Source organism: Xiphophorus maculatus, chromosome 12 (genome assembly GCF_002775205.1).
Source record: "Xiphophorus maculatus strain JP 163 A chromosome 12, X_maculatus-5.0-male, whole genome shotgun sequence".
In the NCBI taxonomy this organism is placed as follows: Eukaryota; Metazoa; Chordata; class Actinopteri; order Cyprinodontiformes; family Poeciliidae; genus Xiphophorus; species Xiphophorus maculatus.
In genome coordinates, this window is record NC_036454.1 from 21,596,737 (window position 1) to 21,612,378 (window position 15,642).

The following is a 15,642-nucleotide window of genomic DNA, read 5'->3' on the forward strand; positions in this document are numbered from 1 at the left end:
TGAAAGGCTAGCAGCATGGGACTCTTGTCTACTGCCATCTTTTTTTTGCATGTCATGCTGAAGGCCTGAGGTCAGTGCTGCACTTTGACAATGAACCCCCCAATGGCTGTTTCTATGCCGCTCATTTGCAAGCCACAACAGGAACTAAGCCATTCTATGGGCTTCGCAATAACATACTATCTTATTCAAGCTCTTGCAAATTTGAATCCACCATGTTTCTTTCTCATTGTACCCCATCAGGCAGCCCTTTGGTGAGCACTGGTGTCATATTTCACCAGCTGTGGTGCTCAGACATGAGGCTAATAATAACTACAAAACAACATAAAAGTCTCGAGGACCACCAGATAACAGAGAAACTTAATAAAAGTTATTACTCTGGAGTATAAATAAATTGATATTTAGGTTGAAAAAATATCAAACATTAATCAGAAGGCATTGTTTATGACAATACTGTCATTTTTGCAAAAACTTTCCAATTCTATATGACTGACTTACAGATAATATTTTCGTTTAACATCTTTAGGTTATGCATCAAGATTGTTGTCTTTGCACATAGATTCACGATTTCAGATAAACATAATATGAACATCCATTTTTTAATGGATAAAAATAACAAAAAATTTACAACCTTGATAAAAGTTAAAGTAAAATTTATTTTTGCAAATCAGTTATACTCTTGTGTGATTTACAAAGTCAGAATCAACCCTAACCCTAACCCTAACACTTTAGCATACTACGCCCTTATAAGATAGCCATTAACTTTCTTTTCTTAATTTTTGTTATGAAAAACTGATTTAGCAGATTTAACAAAAGCAAGTACTGTTTCATTCATTGGCTGATTGACAGATAAATCCAAATGTTTTATTTGAAAAACTTCCCCACACATTTAAACAAGACTTGGCGTTAACTGTGGATGTAAGTCACTGACATTTAGCTAACTGGCTCTGTGTATGCATTAAACCTTTACTGAGGGGTTCTAGCAACACCATGCCATTCAGACTTTAAATGTAGCCAAATAACGCTGCCCAAACAGTGACAAGATGAGACCTACTGAACATGACAACTTTACAAAGATATATTAAACTACATAAGGATTAAGAGTATGATAATAATTCCCATGAATTGTTTTTTCTAAACATACATAGCAGTGCACAAGCATAACAGGTGTACAGGATTTGAAATCGATTTGCTTACAGCAAAGCTTGTTTGAGTAAAAAACAGGTGCAGGATTAGATAAAGCATGCAAACAGATGAACCAGACAGACATCCTTTCAAAATCTAACTCGAAAACTCAGATAAAGAAAAAAAAAGCTTTTATATACAGAATTAGTAGCAGAAAAGACATGAGTGCAAACAAATAGATTCTATTTCTTGAACCAGTCCCTTTGTTTGGTCTTTCCTTTGGGACACAGTCAGGACAGAGGACATGACACAGCACAAGACATGACTCCACTACGACAGCTCAGGTATAGTTATCTGTCAGATCATGAAGCCATTGATGGGAAATGTGAAAGCGTAAAATGTCTCAGGTAAGTAGACTGAATTTTTCAAGCATTTATATATTGACCACTTAAAGAGCTTTATGCCAAAGAAGTCTAATATCAAAGATAAATTCATAGTCTAAAACAAACTTGACACAATACTTCAAGTTTAAGGGTCAGTATTATGTTTTACAGACACATCCCACGTAGCAGACCGAGCTGGCCCGGATCTGACAAACCTCTGGTACGGCAAATTCGATGTCAACCACACCTGGGCCAGGTCTGGAAGTAGTTATGTCACCCATGTAGCATGTGACAATTCATTTTCTCATAAGTCTAAAAGTGATGAAAATATTAAGAAACATTTGTACATTTTACCAGATGAAAGGACTTTTAACCAAAAGAATAATATAGCAAGTTTAGGGATATAATACCGCAAAATATCACTTTATCATTTGCAATTTAAGCTTAAATTATCATACCGTTGGCAGCTGCATCTATGTGAGATTATAAATCATTTTAGGAACTCAGCTCTTAAATGAAGTCCTATAAAAAAAATGTTTTTAATTTTAATATATCTTTCTAAATTACACACACACACACACACATATATAATATTCTTCTGTTGTTGTTTCAGTCCTTAATAATTTAATTCTGATGTCTAAACATAAGAATTTTATATTTTCAATGGAAATGACCATCCACATATGCTTGATAATGGAAATTGAAGTGAGGTAGCCTGCCTGGTCCTGGTGGTGTACGTGACAAATTGCAGGTTTCAGCTCCGTCTCCATAGTAACGGACTCACGAGCTGGTAGCTTGTTGAATGTCTGGTCGAACGTCGAACTGAACTCAATCCCTACGTTTTTCGTATCTTCCTTTGTTTTTTGTTTTTTTTATAGTCCAAATAAATAATTCGTTTTAATCTATACATAGCTGTGTTTTCCCGACCACCTGTAAGTCTTATTTATTCAACAACCGTTGGAAATATTTTACAATGTCCATTACTGTGCCGTTGAAAATTTTAGCTAACCCTAGTTCAGACAGCACGATTTCCAGTTTAGTTTATTATTATTGTTAATGATATTTCTACTAATTATATGTTTTTAGTGACATTGTTTGGCTGCTGTTGTATGCCTGTAGCTTTTAAAATGTCATTTTAACTTTTAGTATGAATACTTATCAGCACGATTAAACACTAACGGTAACTTAGCTGTTACCCTTGAGCCGTTAGCCTGTGGCTGTTGGCTAGATTGAGTCCAGATGTTCAACATTGTCCAGGTTGAAATAGCATTTTTGAGAAAGGGGATTAACAATGACATATGGGTTGATTTGTTAATCTCTGTTTATTTTCTATATAGTGCGGTGTAGTAAGCACAGAGGGGAATCCTACTGAGCTGCCTTGACGCAACCTGAGCACGGTGGAAATGGGAGATGGAGAACAGATATGTATACTGTTGTTTTTGAAATTAGAATGTTGTAGTGTTGATATACATTGTGTTTTTATTGAGACCAATTAACTTGACAGTCTTTTTGTGGACTGTGATTGGAATCCAGAGTACCCGGAGAGAACCCACGCCTGGAGAACATGCAAACTCCATGCAGAAAGGACCCTTTTAGTGTGAGGCAACAGTGCTAACACTGTGCAGTCCATCTTAAGTAATAGGCATCTATTTAATTAAAGGTAAAAACAGGACAGAGTAATACTAAATTTTTTTTATAAATGCTGAAGGCTCTGGCATGCCGACTGGAGGCGCGCCGGGACTGCGCGAAAAGTGTGTGTGTGTGTGCATGTAAATTTTACCCAAAATAATAATAATTGTATGTAGGCCTGTCGCGATAAACGATAAATCAATTAATCGTACGATAAATTAAAACTATCGACGTCATTTCAATTATCGCCATTATCGTCTCTTCCGCCTTTTTCTCTTTCTGTTAATGACACTGAATGAAAAAGGGCTCTGCTCCGGTGCTCTCCACTGACTCCTCCCTTCCTAATTTCCTTAGTGTAAAGCCCAGCGCACACTACAGGATCTTAGAGCTGTCGGCGGATTGTCGGCCCATTTTCAAAACCTGAGACCACATATTAGCCGACAGAAATCCTAGGTATAAAGGTTCGATCGGGTTCGGTCCTGCTGTGTGGTGTCCGACAATGGGCACAAAATAATGGCTACAAGTCCAGTGAACAAATTTTAAAACCAGGCATTAATCAATGCTTTACTACAATCTACCTGCAATGCATGTGGCTAGCATCAGCGTAAAGTCCTGACTGAATGAAAATCATTATAACCTATTTACGTCACGTTAACGAAGAACAGCTGAAAAGTTACCGGGTTTATCAACTGCGGTAGGAATTTCGCTCCAACTCCTCCCCTTGTCATTTCTATATTCTTTGCATGTTCAATAAACATTAATGTTGTTTCCACATATCATCTCCAATGTCCGCTGGACTTCGGGTTGCGCCGTGTCAGCTGTTTGGGATTCCCCGACGTAATTTCCCCTCAGAAAGCACTGAGGGAATCCGCGCTTTCTGATTGGCTACCTGTCACATTCAACAGGCTGCGTTAACGATCCCAGTCGGGGAAAAACCCTGATTTAGATCGGAGCGGCAACAACGATCTACCATAACACACCACACAATCTTAGAAAGACCAACTTTCTAAGATTGTTGTTAGTGTGAACTATTGCATCAGGTAGTCGATGTGCCCATCTTTTCCATTTAAATCTAATTATTACTGAAGAGCAACATAATATACAGACTTCATAATCTGCAGTCTTTAGGTTGAATGCAGTATTTATTTCCACTTTGGCTTTATGTTGTTTAGTTTTTATCAAGTACATTTTTTGTTAATGGAGACTGAGAATCCATTTTGTTTTTGTTTTTGGTTGTTTTGTTTATTTTGTTTATCAGTTCCAGTGTTTAGTGTTCTTTTGAAAATAAAGTGTATCTATCTTTGGCAGGAAATCACATGCATTATTACGTCATTTCCATTACATCAGTGTAAAAAGGTCTTCAAACAATATTATCGTTTATCGCAATAATTTTTTGAGACAATTAATCGCTCAGCAAAATTTGCTATCGTGACAGGCCTAATTGTATGTATTTATAATGAGATTTTTAATCGATGCATATGTTTAGAACCACCTAGTGGTGTGATGAGTAACTACATGCAACGGTCCTTTAGACACTCTCATGGCTTCCCCCACCAGAATTCTGAGGAATACTAGTGAAGGTAGGTGCGAGAGAGGCAGCTCTTCACTACTTTTTTTTTACTTAGGGTCATATTTTTCTAGTTCAACAATTAACGACATACTGTAAGAACATTTAACATCTAAGAATATAATTTGTAAAGTTTTCTCATGGTTGGGCTGGAAAAATATGACCCTATGAGTGGGAGCTGCGCCAGTTGGTGTTCGTGGCTGATCACGCTTATTTTTCAGCTGTAGGGCTTCTTGCATGCAGTCAGAAGTCACGTTGTGAAGAGTGTTTCATTCTGTGTCATACTAGGTGGGTTCAAAGTATAAATTAATGAATATATTAAAAAAGATTGTTTTGTGAATATTGTAACTGTTAACTGCTATGGAAGTTGTCTGTTATTTTACTGTTTTGTGTTGTTGGATGTTATTTTTGGAATAAGAATGCTTTGTTTTTGAGGAATTGTCAACTGTTTTACTGTTTTAAAATCTATACGATCACATCTAAAAAAAATAAAGAATTCTGAGGGATGCTGGTGGAGCTGTGGGACCACTTGGATGCAGTCAGAAGTCACATTGTGAAGAATGTTTCATTCTGTGTTATACTAAAAGGTGACAAATAACCAAGCGAGGAAGGCTACATTGGTGCCGTGACGAACAAGGAAGGTTATACCTGAGACTAGCGGATGGCTAAGAGACCTTGTCGCCGGAATCGAATGCGGCATGTGCAGGCTTTCTTGGGGCCGGGATCAACAGAGGGCGTCATGGGGCTGGGATAGACTAAGGTACTGGAAGGCATGACACTATTGGCCCTCATTTAGTGAAATAGCGTGTCAAGATTTTACCAGCACCAGAAAAAAGACTTGTAATAAAACCGCCTCTCTTTTTCTGGTGCTTTTTAAGCTGACTTACAAGACACAACACGATTATGTCATCGACTACCTGATGCTCCATGAAAGCCAGCGTCCATCCAGCAGAACAGCCCAAGGTTTTAGTTAGGTCCCTGAAAACCTTTTTGGCCAGGCTTGGAAGCCATTTCTGCTGGATTTCAAATGGCTGTCCCTCAATGTTAGCCCAGATTTTGTTGACAATGCGTTCCTGTGCCTCTTTCAGGTACTTAAGACAGCAACATGTCTTAGACTCCCTGATGCCTCGACACATCAACGACTTCACAAAAAGTCGTATTGTGTCTTTTCTGTCATGGTTTGAGTCTTCTGTGCGTTTATTTTTGAGTTTCTTTGTCTCTGAGCCTCTGTGTTGTCCTGTGTCCCCTTGATTATTCTCAGGTGTGTCTGAGAATAAGACACAATACCTCTTGTGTATTCCTCATAGGACTTTCTCAGTGCTTCAATTTTACGTCTCATCGTTATCAGTTCTTGGACAATACTGATAACAGGTTGCACCAAAGAACTGAGCCCTAAACCCAGCTTGAGAAATTCTATGGGGTCTTCCTCATCCATAGGAGATGTGATCACCGATATAAAATGCTTTAGGAAAAACATGTTAAATACCTCAGTACACTCTGTCTGAATACTCTCTTCAATCCTCATAGCCTGGGCAAAGGTCTGAGAAACCAGGTTTCCAAATATGGCTTTTAAGTTGCCATATTTGTACTTCAGGTTCTCAAGTAAGTCCAAAGCAAAATCTGAAAAGACAGATAGCGCACCAAATATTTGGTCCTCTCTCTGATGCTTTCATCCAGGTGACCCAATGCAAAATCCTCCCAATCTTCCTCTAGAATTTGATAAATAAATTCTTCAATCGGAGGTATTGCATATGTGACCGGTGGACTTCTGCGTTGTGTGTTGATAGGATAAACCATAAAACACCGAGTCTATATATATATATATACATATATATATATATATGTAAACATGTTTTCTGTTGTTGTTTCAGTCCTTAATAATTAAATTCTGATGTCTAAACATAAGAATTTTATATTTTTAATGGAAATGACCATCCACATATGCTTGATAATGGAAATTGAAGTGAGGTAGCCTGCCTGGTCCTGGTGGTGTACGTGACAAATTGCAGGTTTCAGCTCCGTCTCCGTAGTAACGGACTCACGAGCTGGTAGCTTGTTGAATGTCTGGTCGAACGTCGAACTGAACTCAATCCCTACGTTTTTCATATCTTCCTTTGTTTTTTTTAATAGTCCAAATAAATAATTCGTTTTAATCTATACATAGCTGTGTTTTCCCGACCACCTGTAAGTCTTATTTATTCAACAACCGTTGGAAATATTTTACAATGTCCGTTATTGTGCCGTTGAAAATTTTAACTAACCCTAATTCACACAGGATGATTTTTAGTTTAGTTTATCAATATTGTCAATTTTTCTACTAATTAAATATTTTCACTGACATTGTTTGGCTGCTGTTGTATCTGTAGCTTTTAAAATGTCCTTTTTAACCGTTAATGTTTAACCGTATTGATAAGTATTCATACTAACGGTAACTTAGCTGTTAGCCTTGAGCTGTTAGCCTTTGGCTGTTGGCTTGATTGGGTCCAGTTGTTCAACATTGTTCAGGTTGAAATAACATTTTTGACAAAGGGGATTGATGCTGACGTATACCCTAGTGGAAAAAAATACTTCAGTATATTTCAAATATACTTACATTTGTGCAAGTACATTTTAAGTATACTAAGTATTAAGTGTACTACCTATAAATATATACAAAGTATACTAAAAGTATGCTTGTACCAATTTTGACATTATAACTTTAGACACACTTAAATATAATTGTACCAAAATACACTTTTAAGAAATATATTCAATAAAAGTATACTATAAGTGAACAAAATATGTATTTGCCCAAGTGTAATACACTTGCTCAAGTGTTTTGAAAATATATATTTAAATATCTTTTAAAGTATGCTTAAGTATACTACAATTTAACATACTTAGTGTATTTATTTTTCACCAGGGTAGGATCTAAAGGTGCAACACTGTAGTCAATAAAAGAATGCGCGCCTCTGTTCTACTGCCAAACACAAATACTCTAGACACCATGTAATATATGCTGTCTAAATTTGATAAGGGAGCTTTCTAAAGGTTTATTAGTAGATTGTGTGGACGTACTTTACAGTAGTAAGCATTTGCTGAGCTCAGAGACCTGTTAAAAAGCCATTCAAAAAATTTGATATGTTATTGATGTTTTCAGACCAAAATAAGGTTTTAATGTACAATTGAAATCCCAAAGATCTCCATGCAGAACACTGCAGCATGATCTGACTAACAGCTTTAGCCATAGTGGTTGTATAGAGGGACTTTAGCATTAAATCAATAACAGATGGCAGTCTGAATAACTTATGGCTGTACATCTTTTGTTTTTTTTTTACCCTTCAGTCCCTGATGTAATCACAAACTGGAAATGGTTGCATGACATTTTAGTCAGCCTATGAAATGGAAGACGAGAAAGATCAATGTGAAAAACACATTTGATGTGTTCTGACATCTGACCGCCAATCCTGCTCTGTTTCTTTTTCACAATGAGTATGAACAGAGACTGGTCTCTCTCTTATAAGGACTATCTACTGAAAAGGATGCCCCTGGGTCTCTGAGTAGCAATAACCAGGCCAGCCATGCACCACCTCTGATGATTTCACAAAGGTTGCCAGTGCCCTGTTGATATCTAGACTGAAATACCTGTGTTGCTATTGCCTGTAAGAAAGCCCCAACACTGGACAAATGATGATTTCACACACACATGCAGACATATAGATAGGCCTGTCACAATAACAAATTTTGCCGGACAATAAATTGTCCTGGAACTTATTGTGATAAACGATAACATTGTTGTTTTAAGAACATTTTTAAGTAGTATAATAGTAATAATGGCTTAAAAATGCAAGAACACATTCTCAAAGATCAATAAACTTTAAATTTAAACACTGGAACTGGAAGACATTTGGAATATCCAATATAAAGAAAGAAAACACAAACAACAACAAAAAAAATTATTATGAAGTCTCTGTAAACAAAATTATCTTTCAAAAAACCAAACACACATACTAAAGACTTTTATCATTCAGTTTTTGGTAAAAAAAAAAAAAAAAAAAGAGAGAGCAAGAGAAAGGATCAATCAAACAAATTAAAATTATTGAGTTTCTTTTAATTCATTATCCGATTAATTGGTTTATTGTTTATTGTGACAGGCCTACATGTATATATTGTCTCTTGTCTGTGTTGTTTTAAAATCACCATACTTAGGGTCAGGCATCGTCTAACTCCAAAATGCCAGGGTTCATTATGAGTATAGCTCTTCAAAAGTGAATAGCTGACTATTTTTAGTGTCTGCCTTAGTATTTACATAAGTTCTTGAGAAAATCTTCTACTTTGGAATACTAATCAGTATTTCTTTTTGGGCAGCATATCATAACAGTTACTTCTTTTGTACAAGAGTAGCCTGTAGTTAGCCCTGGGCACAGTATGTAGCCAGATTCTCATTTCTCACAGCGATGGCAGGTAATTTCCATGCTCTGAATGTCCCTTTAAAAATATCCTGAACCTATTCCTACTTTGTCATTAACAGAAAATATCTTTTTCCCCCCTTTGTCATAGCACTTTCAATTACCATATGAAAACCCAGACTTTATTTATTATTTAGCACAGCACATGGTGTTTTGGCATCTGATTCCACTGTAATTTGTGACCAGACACTACATTTTTTCAGGAAAAAAAGAACTCTTAAAAATCTTAAAACAGAAACAACTTTATATCATAATTAAATTTTCTGTACTGTACATTACATGTACTCAGTACTAGGCCAGTACTCTTGTAGTATGAAATACTGCATCAGTTATGACAGTGATCATCAGCCTATGGCTGTGTTCAGGAGTTGAGGAAGCCCAAATTACTTTACATATTGGCCATTTTAAGCACATTTTCCCTGCTGAGTCTGATGTGTCTCATCTTGTTTTTCCACAAACTGGCTGCAGCGTCACTAACAGTGTTGTATAAAGTACTGAAATCTCAGAGTCAAGTAAAAGTACAAGTACCTCTCCAAAATATGACTTTGGTAAAAGTCGAAGTCACTGACTGAAATGTTACTTGAGTTAAAGTCTTAAAGTATCTGAAACTTCTTGTACTTAAGTATGGAAATTACTGTAAAAATGGATGTACTCAAGTAATGTAATGAAAAGTACAAGTAAAAAGTAAAACAAAGCAAATGCAGTTTGAATGACATTTTTTATATTTTGTTAAACTTGTCAAATACACTTAAAATAATGTACACAACCAAGTGCAGGCAAAATTAAACCTGCTAATAGATATACCTGCAGGCATCATTTAGTTAAGACAATTAGGTGCTTTACCTATAGCACAAGGTTAACTTAACCTGCTTTACAACTGAACCAGCTTCTTAGTATACCCTCCAGGACAGAAAATACAAAGTTTTTGTAAGCCTTAAGTTTTCCCTTCAAGTAAGGTCAGTGCTGAAAATGAGAAAAATAAATAGTACAGAAAATGCGGCCAACATGAAGAAAAAGAGCTGTTACGATTACTCTACTTCACAAATCAGTGAATCAGTCAATGCTACAGTCAGTAGGTGGTGCACACAGCTGGTCATTATGCAAAAGAAAAAAAGAATTGGGAGGGAAATGCAGCTTATTGGCATCTGTAAACTTGGTTTTGAACTTGCATGCCTTTCCTATATTCGTTAAATTTAGTCTAAATTGCTATCCCTATGGCTTCTGTCCCCCCTTGAACAGAGGAGTCTAGGTAGCCTGCTACAGTCAACATTAGGCCTAAGCTAAATACACCACGTGTGGAACTGAAACAATGCCAAACAAAGTTCATTTATGGTCAAGATTTCACAATACAGTAGTGTCTAGTGACCAAGCTATAGTTACTGAAACAGGAGGATTATAACCATTTCATAAGACGTTACCTCGATGTGTTTCTTCAAGTTGGACGGGGAGTTTTTGTAAGAGAATTTCCACATCTTCGGGCAGGAATAACATAAACTGCATCTTTAACACCCACGAAAGCGTGTATTGTGTTTAAATAAGGCCATGGGCTCTCATCACCAGCTGGTGGTTCCCCTGGAGCCGTGTCCGACGCAGTTGCAGTCGTTGGGGTCTCTGTCTCCTCCTCCATGTGACTGCTGCTGATTGCGAGACTTGCTTTGTGTTTAATGGGAGAAGCGAAACAGGTGTATCCTATTGGTGGTGATGAACAAGCCCAGGCAAGCAGGCTACCGACTTTGTTCGGTAGCCTACTTGCTAATCAGTAGGTGGGGTCAAAACACTTGCGTTTCTCTCTCTCGCTTTTTTGTAACGAGTAACTAAACCACACATTGAAAATGTATCGGAGTAAAAGTACGCAATTAAGTTCGGAAATATAGTGAAGTAAAAGTGAAAGTCATCAAAAATGTTTATACTCCAGGAAAGTATGAAGTACTCCAAAATATACTTAAGTAAAGTAGTGAAGTATTTTTACTTTGTTACTATACAACACTGGTCACTAAATTTACCAGAAAATAAACATCTGAAATCTATGTCTGTATGTAGTAAATATATAAAATTAGGGGTGTACCGATAAATCGCCCAGCTGATTGATCGGCCCGATTTCCTTAATTTAGGGTGATTGGTGATCGGCCGATAGTTACATATGAAACCGATCTTAACCACCGATCTATCTACCTCCGCAAGAATGTTAAAATCAGTTACTGTTCCATTTTCATCTGCCGTTACAGGCGGCTGACTGAAAGACCTGCCCACCAGGTTGTGTTTGCACATCCGTCACAGGTCACCAGGAGCAGCCATGTCGTTGGTTTGGAAATATTGTATAGTTAAAGAAGGAGATGAAAAGCTCGCAATTTGCAATTCTTGTAAGGCCGAAATTAGTCGGGGTGGAACCACATCCAAAACCTTTAATACTACAAACCTCATTCGCCATTTAAGAAACCACCATGCTGCTGACATTTGAAGAGAACAATCAAGCTAAGGCGAAAGCAAAATCCAGCGGAAGGAAAGAGTCAATCAGTGGCCTGCTGTTAGCTCTTATGACCAATGAAAAAAACAAAGCTACTACAAGGAAACTTGTGGAGTTCATAGCATTGGATGACCAGCTATTTTCTGTTGTTGAGGACCAGGGTTTCAGAATTGATGCAGCACTTGAGCCCACAATGTAATATGCCGAGTCGAAGATATTTCTCAGACACTGCATTACCAGAGTTGTTCGGCCAAGTTTCGAGGCACACCCGCAGCTTACTAAACGCCAATGTGAAGACACTCAGCTTTACAACAGACATCTGGACTTCTGATGTAAGTTTAATGTCCATGTTGAGTCTTACTGCACAATGGATTGATGAACAGTTCGAACGTCATCAAGTACTCTTACTCTGTAAAGAAATGTTGGGGTCTCACACAGCTGCCAATTTATCCGCCAAGTTTAAGGCCACTTTGGACCATTGGGAAATCGATCATGCAAGAGTTCACGTTGTTTTACGGGACAACGCTCGTAATATGAGCAAAGCACTGGATGATGCTAACTTGAAAAGTTTACCCTGCATAGCACACACACTGCAGTGTGTTGTAAACGAGGGACAGCTTGCGCAGCATCGCAGACATTGTTGCAACAGGGAGGAGAATTGTTGCACATTTTAAGCATTCATTGCTTGCCTATTCCCGACTCCATGACATACAAACACAGTTAGGTCAGCCCAGGAAGCAGTCGCAACAAGATGTTTCAACGAGGTGGAACAGCACCCCGCTGTCTACATGCTGCAATCGCTGTTGGAGCAAAGACGTGCTATTGGCCTATATGCCACTGAGCACGAGTTACCAGCCACACTCACTACACACCAGTGGGAGGTAATGGACAATGTGCTGACCATCCTCGAACCTTTTGAGGAACTCACAAAGGAGATCAGCTCGTCAACAGCTACAGCAGCAGATGTCATCCCAGCCGTCACTGCACTCAAGCGGCTTCTGGAAAGGCTATCAAGCACGGACCATGGTATGGATACAGCCAAAGCAACTCTGCTGGATGCTGTTGTGAGAAGATACAGCAACATTGAGCATGAACTCCTTTACAGCTTGGCCACTATTCTTGATCCAAGGCAAGTAGTTATGAATATTCTATTTTCTAGCCATAATTACTTTTAGCCTACTTAAATTAAAAATGAAAAGTACTTGATTGAATACATTTCTTTATTTACATAAAAATCATACATTTGATCATGTATACAAACCTCTGTCATTAACCTATCTTTTCGTTTATGCAACTCTAGGTACAAGAATTGCTACTTCTCAGCAGAGGTGAAGGACGAAGTGAAACTGCTCCTTTTTGCCAAACTTGCAGAGGGGGAGACCAGATGTACACCTGTGGATGAGAAGCCTGTTGTAGGAACATCCTCTGAATTGGAGCCTTCTGACATAGATGTACCTGTAGCCAAAAGGTGTAGTCTACTGCTTGCAGTACATGATGAAATCTTGAAGGAGAGCATGAATAAGGACCAACAGCTGGCCAGTCCTTCAGCTATACAGGTACAGAACTACCTATCTGAAGTTTCTATCAGAAGAAGCCAGGACCCATTGGCCTACTGGAGGCTCAATGAAAATCGTTTCCCTCATCTTGCTCTTCTTGCCCGAACCCATCTCTCTGCCCCATGCACAAGCATTGAAAGTGAACGCCTGTTTAGCTTGGCTGGACATGTAGTAGATGAGAAAAGAAGTTGCCTGAGTGGTGAAAAAGTAGAAATGCTTTTATTCATCAAGAAAAACCTGCCACTAATGCTCAAGTGACTGCAATGAGTCTGTGAGATCAAAGCTGACCTCTGATAATGTTATTATTATTACTGTTACATCCCCAAGGCAGTCTAGGGGTTTTGGAGGGGGGCTGTAACAATACATAAACAAGGAAAAATTAAGAGACAAAAACCAGGAGGGTAAAATTAAAGGGTTTATTCTTTAAGGGGGATCCAGAGAAATCTCAAAGATGAAAATGAGAACCTACAAGAAAAGAAAAGGAAGAAGAACAATGAAAACCGGGGTTTCTAGTAGACAAAGTCCTCATTCACAGCACCACAAAGCTGCAGCACACATGCTGCCCAATTGGCCAAGAGGCACTGAAAGTCAGTTTCCCAGCTAGTCTTATACTCTGCTCATCAAGAGGCAGAGTGAAACCAGCTGCTCCTGCTTAACCCACTGGAGCTCAGCAGCAACCTGAACTGGGGGGAAATCCCACATGCAGCCACCACTGCATGTAACAATTACCCATTGACTTTTTGATATATTACACATGCTGTACTTTATTTTTTATTGAATGTTTGACTTTTAGAAGCTTTAGTATTGTAAGCGTTTGCAGGTTATTGTTTAAATGGTTTCTACATTCAAATGGACACTGCATTTGGGGATTTTTAAAAAGGTGTTAGTATGTCCTTTAAGGACTTTGAACCTTGTGATTTTGTAAAAGCAAAATACTGCTGTGCACTTTATTTTTTGGCTTAAAACAGATCTCTAATCTGATCTGTTGTTGAAGTTTTGTTTTTTGAAATGTAAAAAATAGAAAGACTAATGTAGTAGTCTAAGTTTGTTTTATTTAGAAGTTTGCACAAAAAATCTCTAAACTTTATTTCTATGTCAGAGCTCTACCTCATGGGCCGTTAAAACAAGTTTATATTGCTTCAGGGGTGTTGTTCAAGGGTATGTTTTTCAATAAAATAAGATTGGAACATTGAAAGTGAATTGTGATCTTGTAACACAATGTTGGTTATAAAAAAAAATTTAAAATGTAATCAGTATCGGCCAAAATCGGAATCGGCAGGTCAGACTTTTTAAAGATCGGAAATCGGCCAGAAAACTGCAATCGGTGCAACCCTAAATAAAATCATGTAGTTCAACTCTTGGAATGGAAATTTTAAAATAGAGATTTTTATGATGTTTTAATTTTGGTGAGATGAACCAATATATAGATCATATGACTTATATTGAAAGAGTTTTGCAATGCTATAACTAGGTTTGTTCATTGTAAACGCAGTGAATCACTGATTCACTGCGTTTACAATGATTCTGTATCTGATGATTCTGTATCTGATGAAATACAGATCAAACAAATCCCATCTTCAAGCTCTATTCACTTCCCTCTACTAGAGCGGTAGAGAGGGGCTCTGCTTCCCCTTTCAAGAATTTTGTCAGATAAACTTTTGTAGTTTTATTTGCTGACATAGTGATGGATGGTTGTTATCTAAATCACGCTGCTGATAGTCCTGATGTTGAAGTGTTGGTATCCCGGGGTTATGTGTCTGGCAGAAAATTAGATTGCATTGTTACGAGTCTTGCTTGCAATTGATGTCCAATCCTGAAACTAACTTCTAATTAATGTTTGCTGAATACCTTGATCAGAGCTCAGATGGAAACATTGTGCCAGGACTGAGTTGCAAATCTGTTCTTCTGATTATTTCATTTGCAGCAAACAGGACTCCTGGCAAGTCATAATGTACATATTTTAAACACATACATAAGACAAGCATTTAAGCTTTCAAAAATATAACTAAGTTAACACAGATTCAATACAGATACATACAGATTCAATGTTCCTAAATAAATAAAAGGAAACTATGTACTCTGAGTGCATCAGAATTCATTCGTTCCGATGTAGTTTTAATCTGTCATGAAAAGAGTGCTGACCCAGAGTCCCTCCTTCAGTGTTCAAACCAAAGAACTGAACACAACAGCATGGTACATAGACGCTACAATCACAACCACATATTGTAGGAAAGGCTCTTGAGGTTTGCCAGTGAGGCCTAATACATTGCCAGAAATGTATTCGTCTTTTTGTACTCACACTAAATTTAGAACATATGGGGGAGGAAATCACTGTAGAAGACTGAGGTTGTTTCCAGCTGTATATGTCTTAAAACCCTCCTCTTATATTTTATGTAAGACCGAGTAAAAATTCAGTATAAACAACAAAATATTGTACATTTTTACAGATTCTTATCTTTGTTATTTTAAGAAG

General features: G+C 37.7%; 1 protein-coding gene across 4 annotated transcripts in view; it reads right to left on the reverse strand.

Moving 5' to 3' along the window:
- mctp1 (multiple C2 and transmembrane domain containing 1) overlaps positions 1 to 15,642 on the reverse strand; it is a 155,031-nt gene that overhangs the window by 105,685 nt on the left and 33,704 nt on the right. The gene's annotated exons all lie outside the window — the stretch shown is intronic.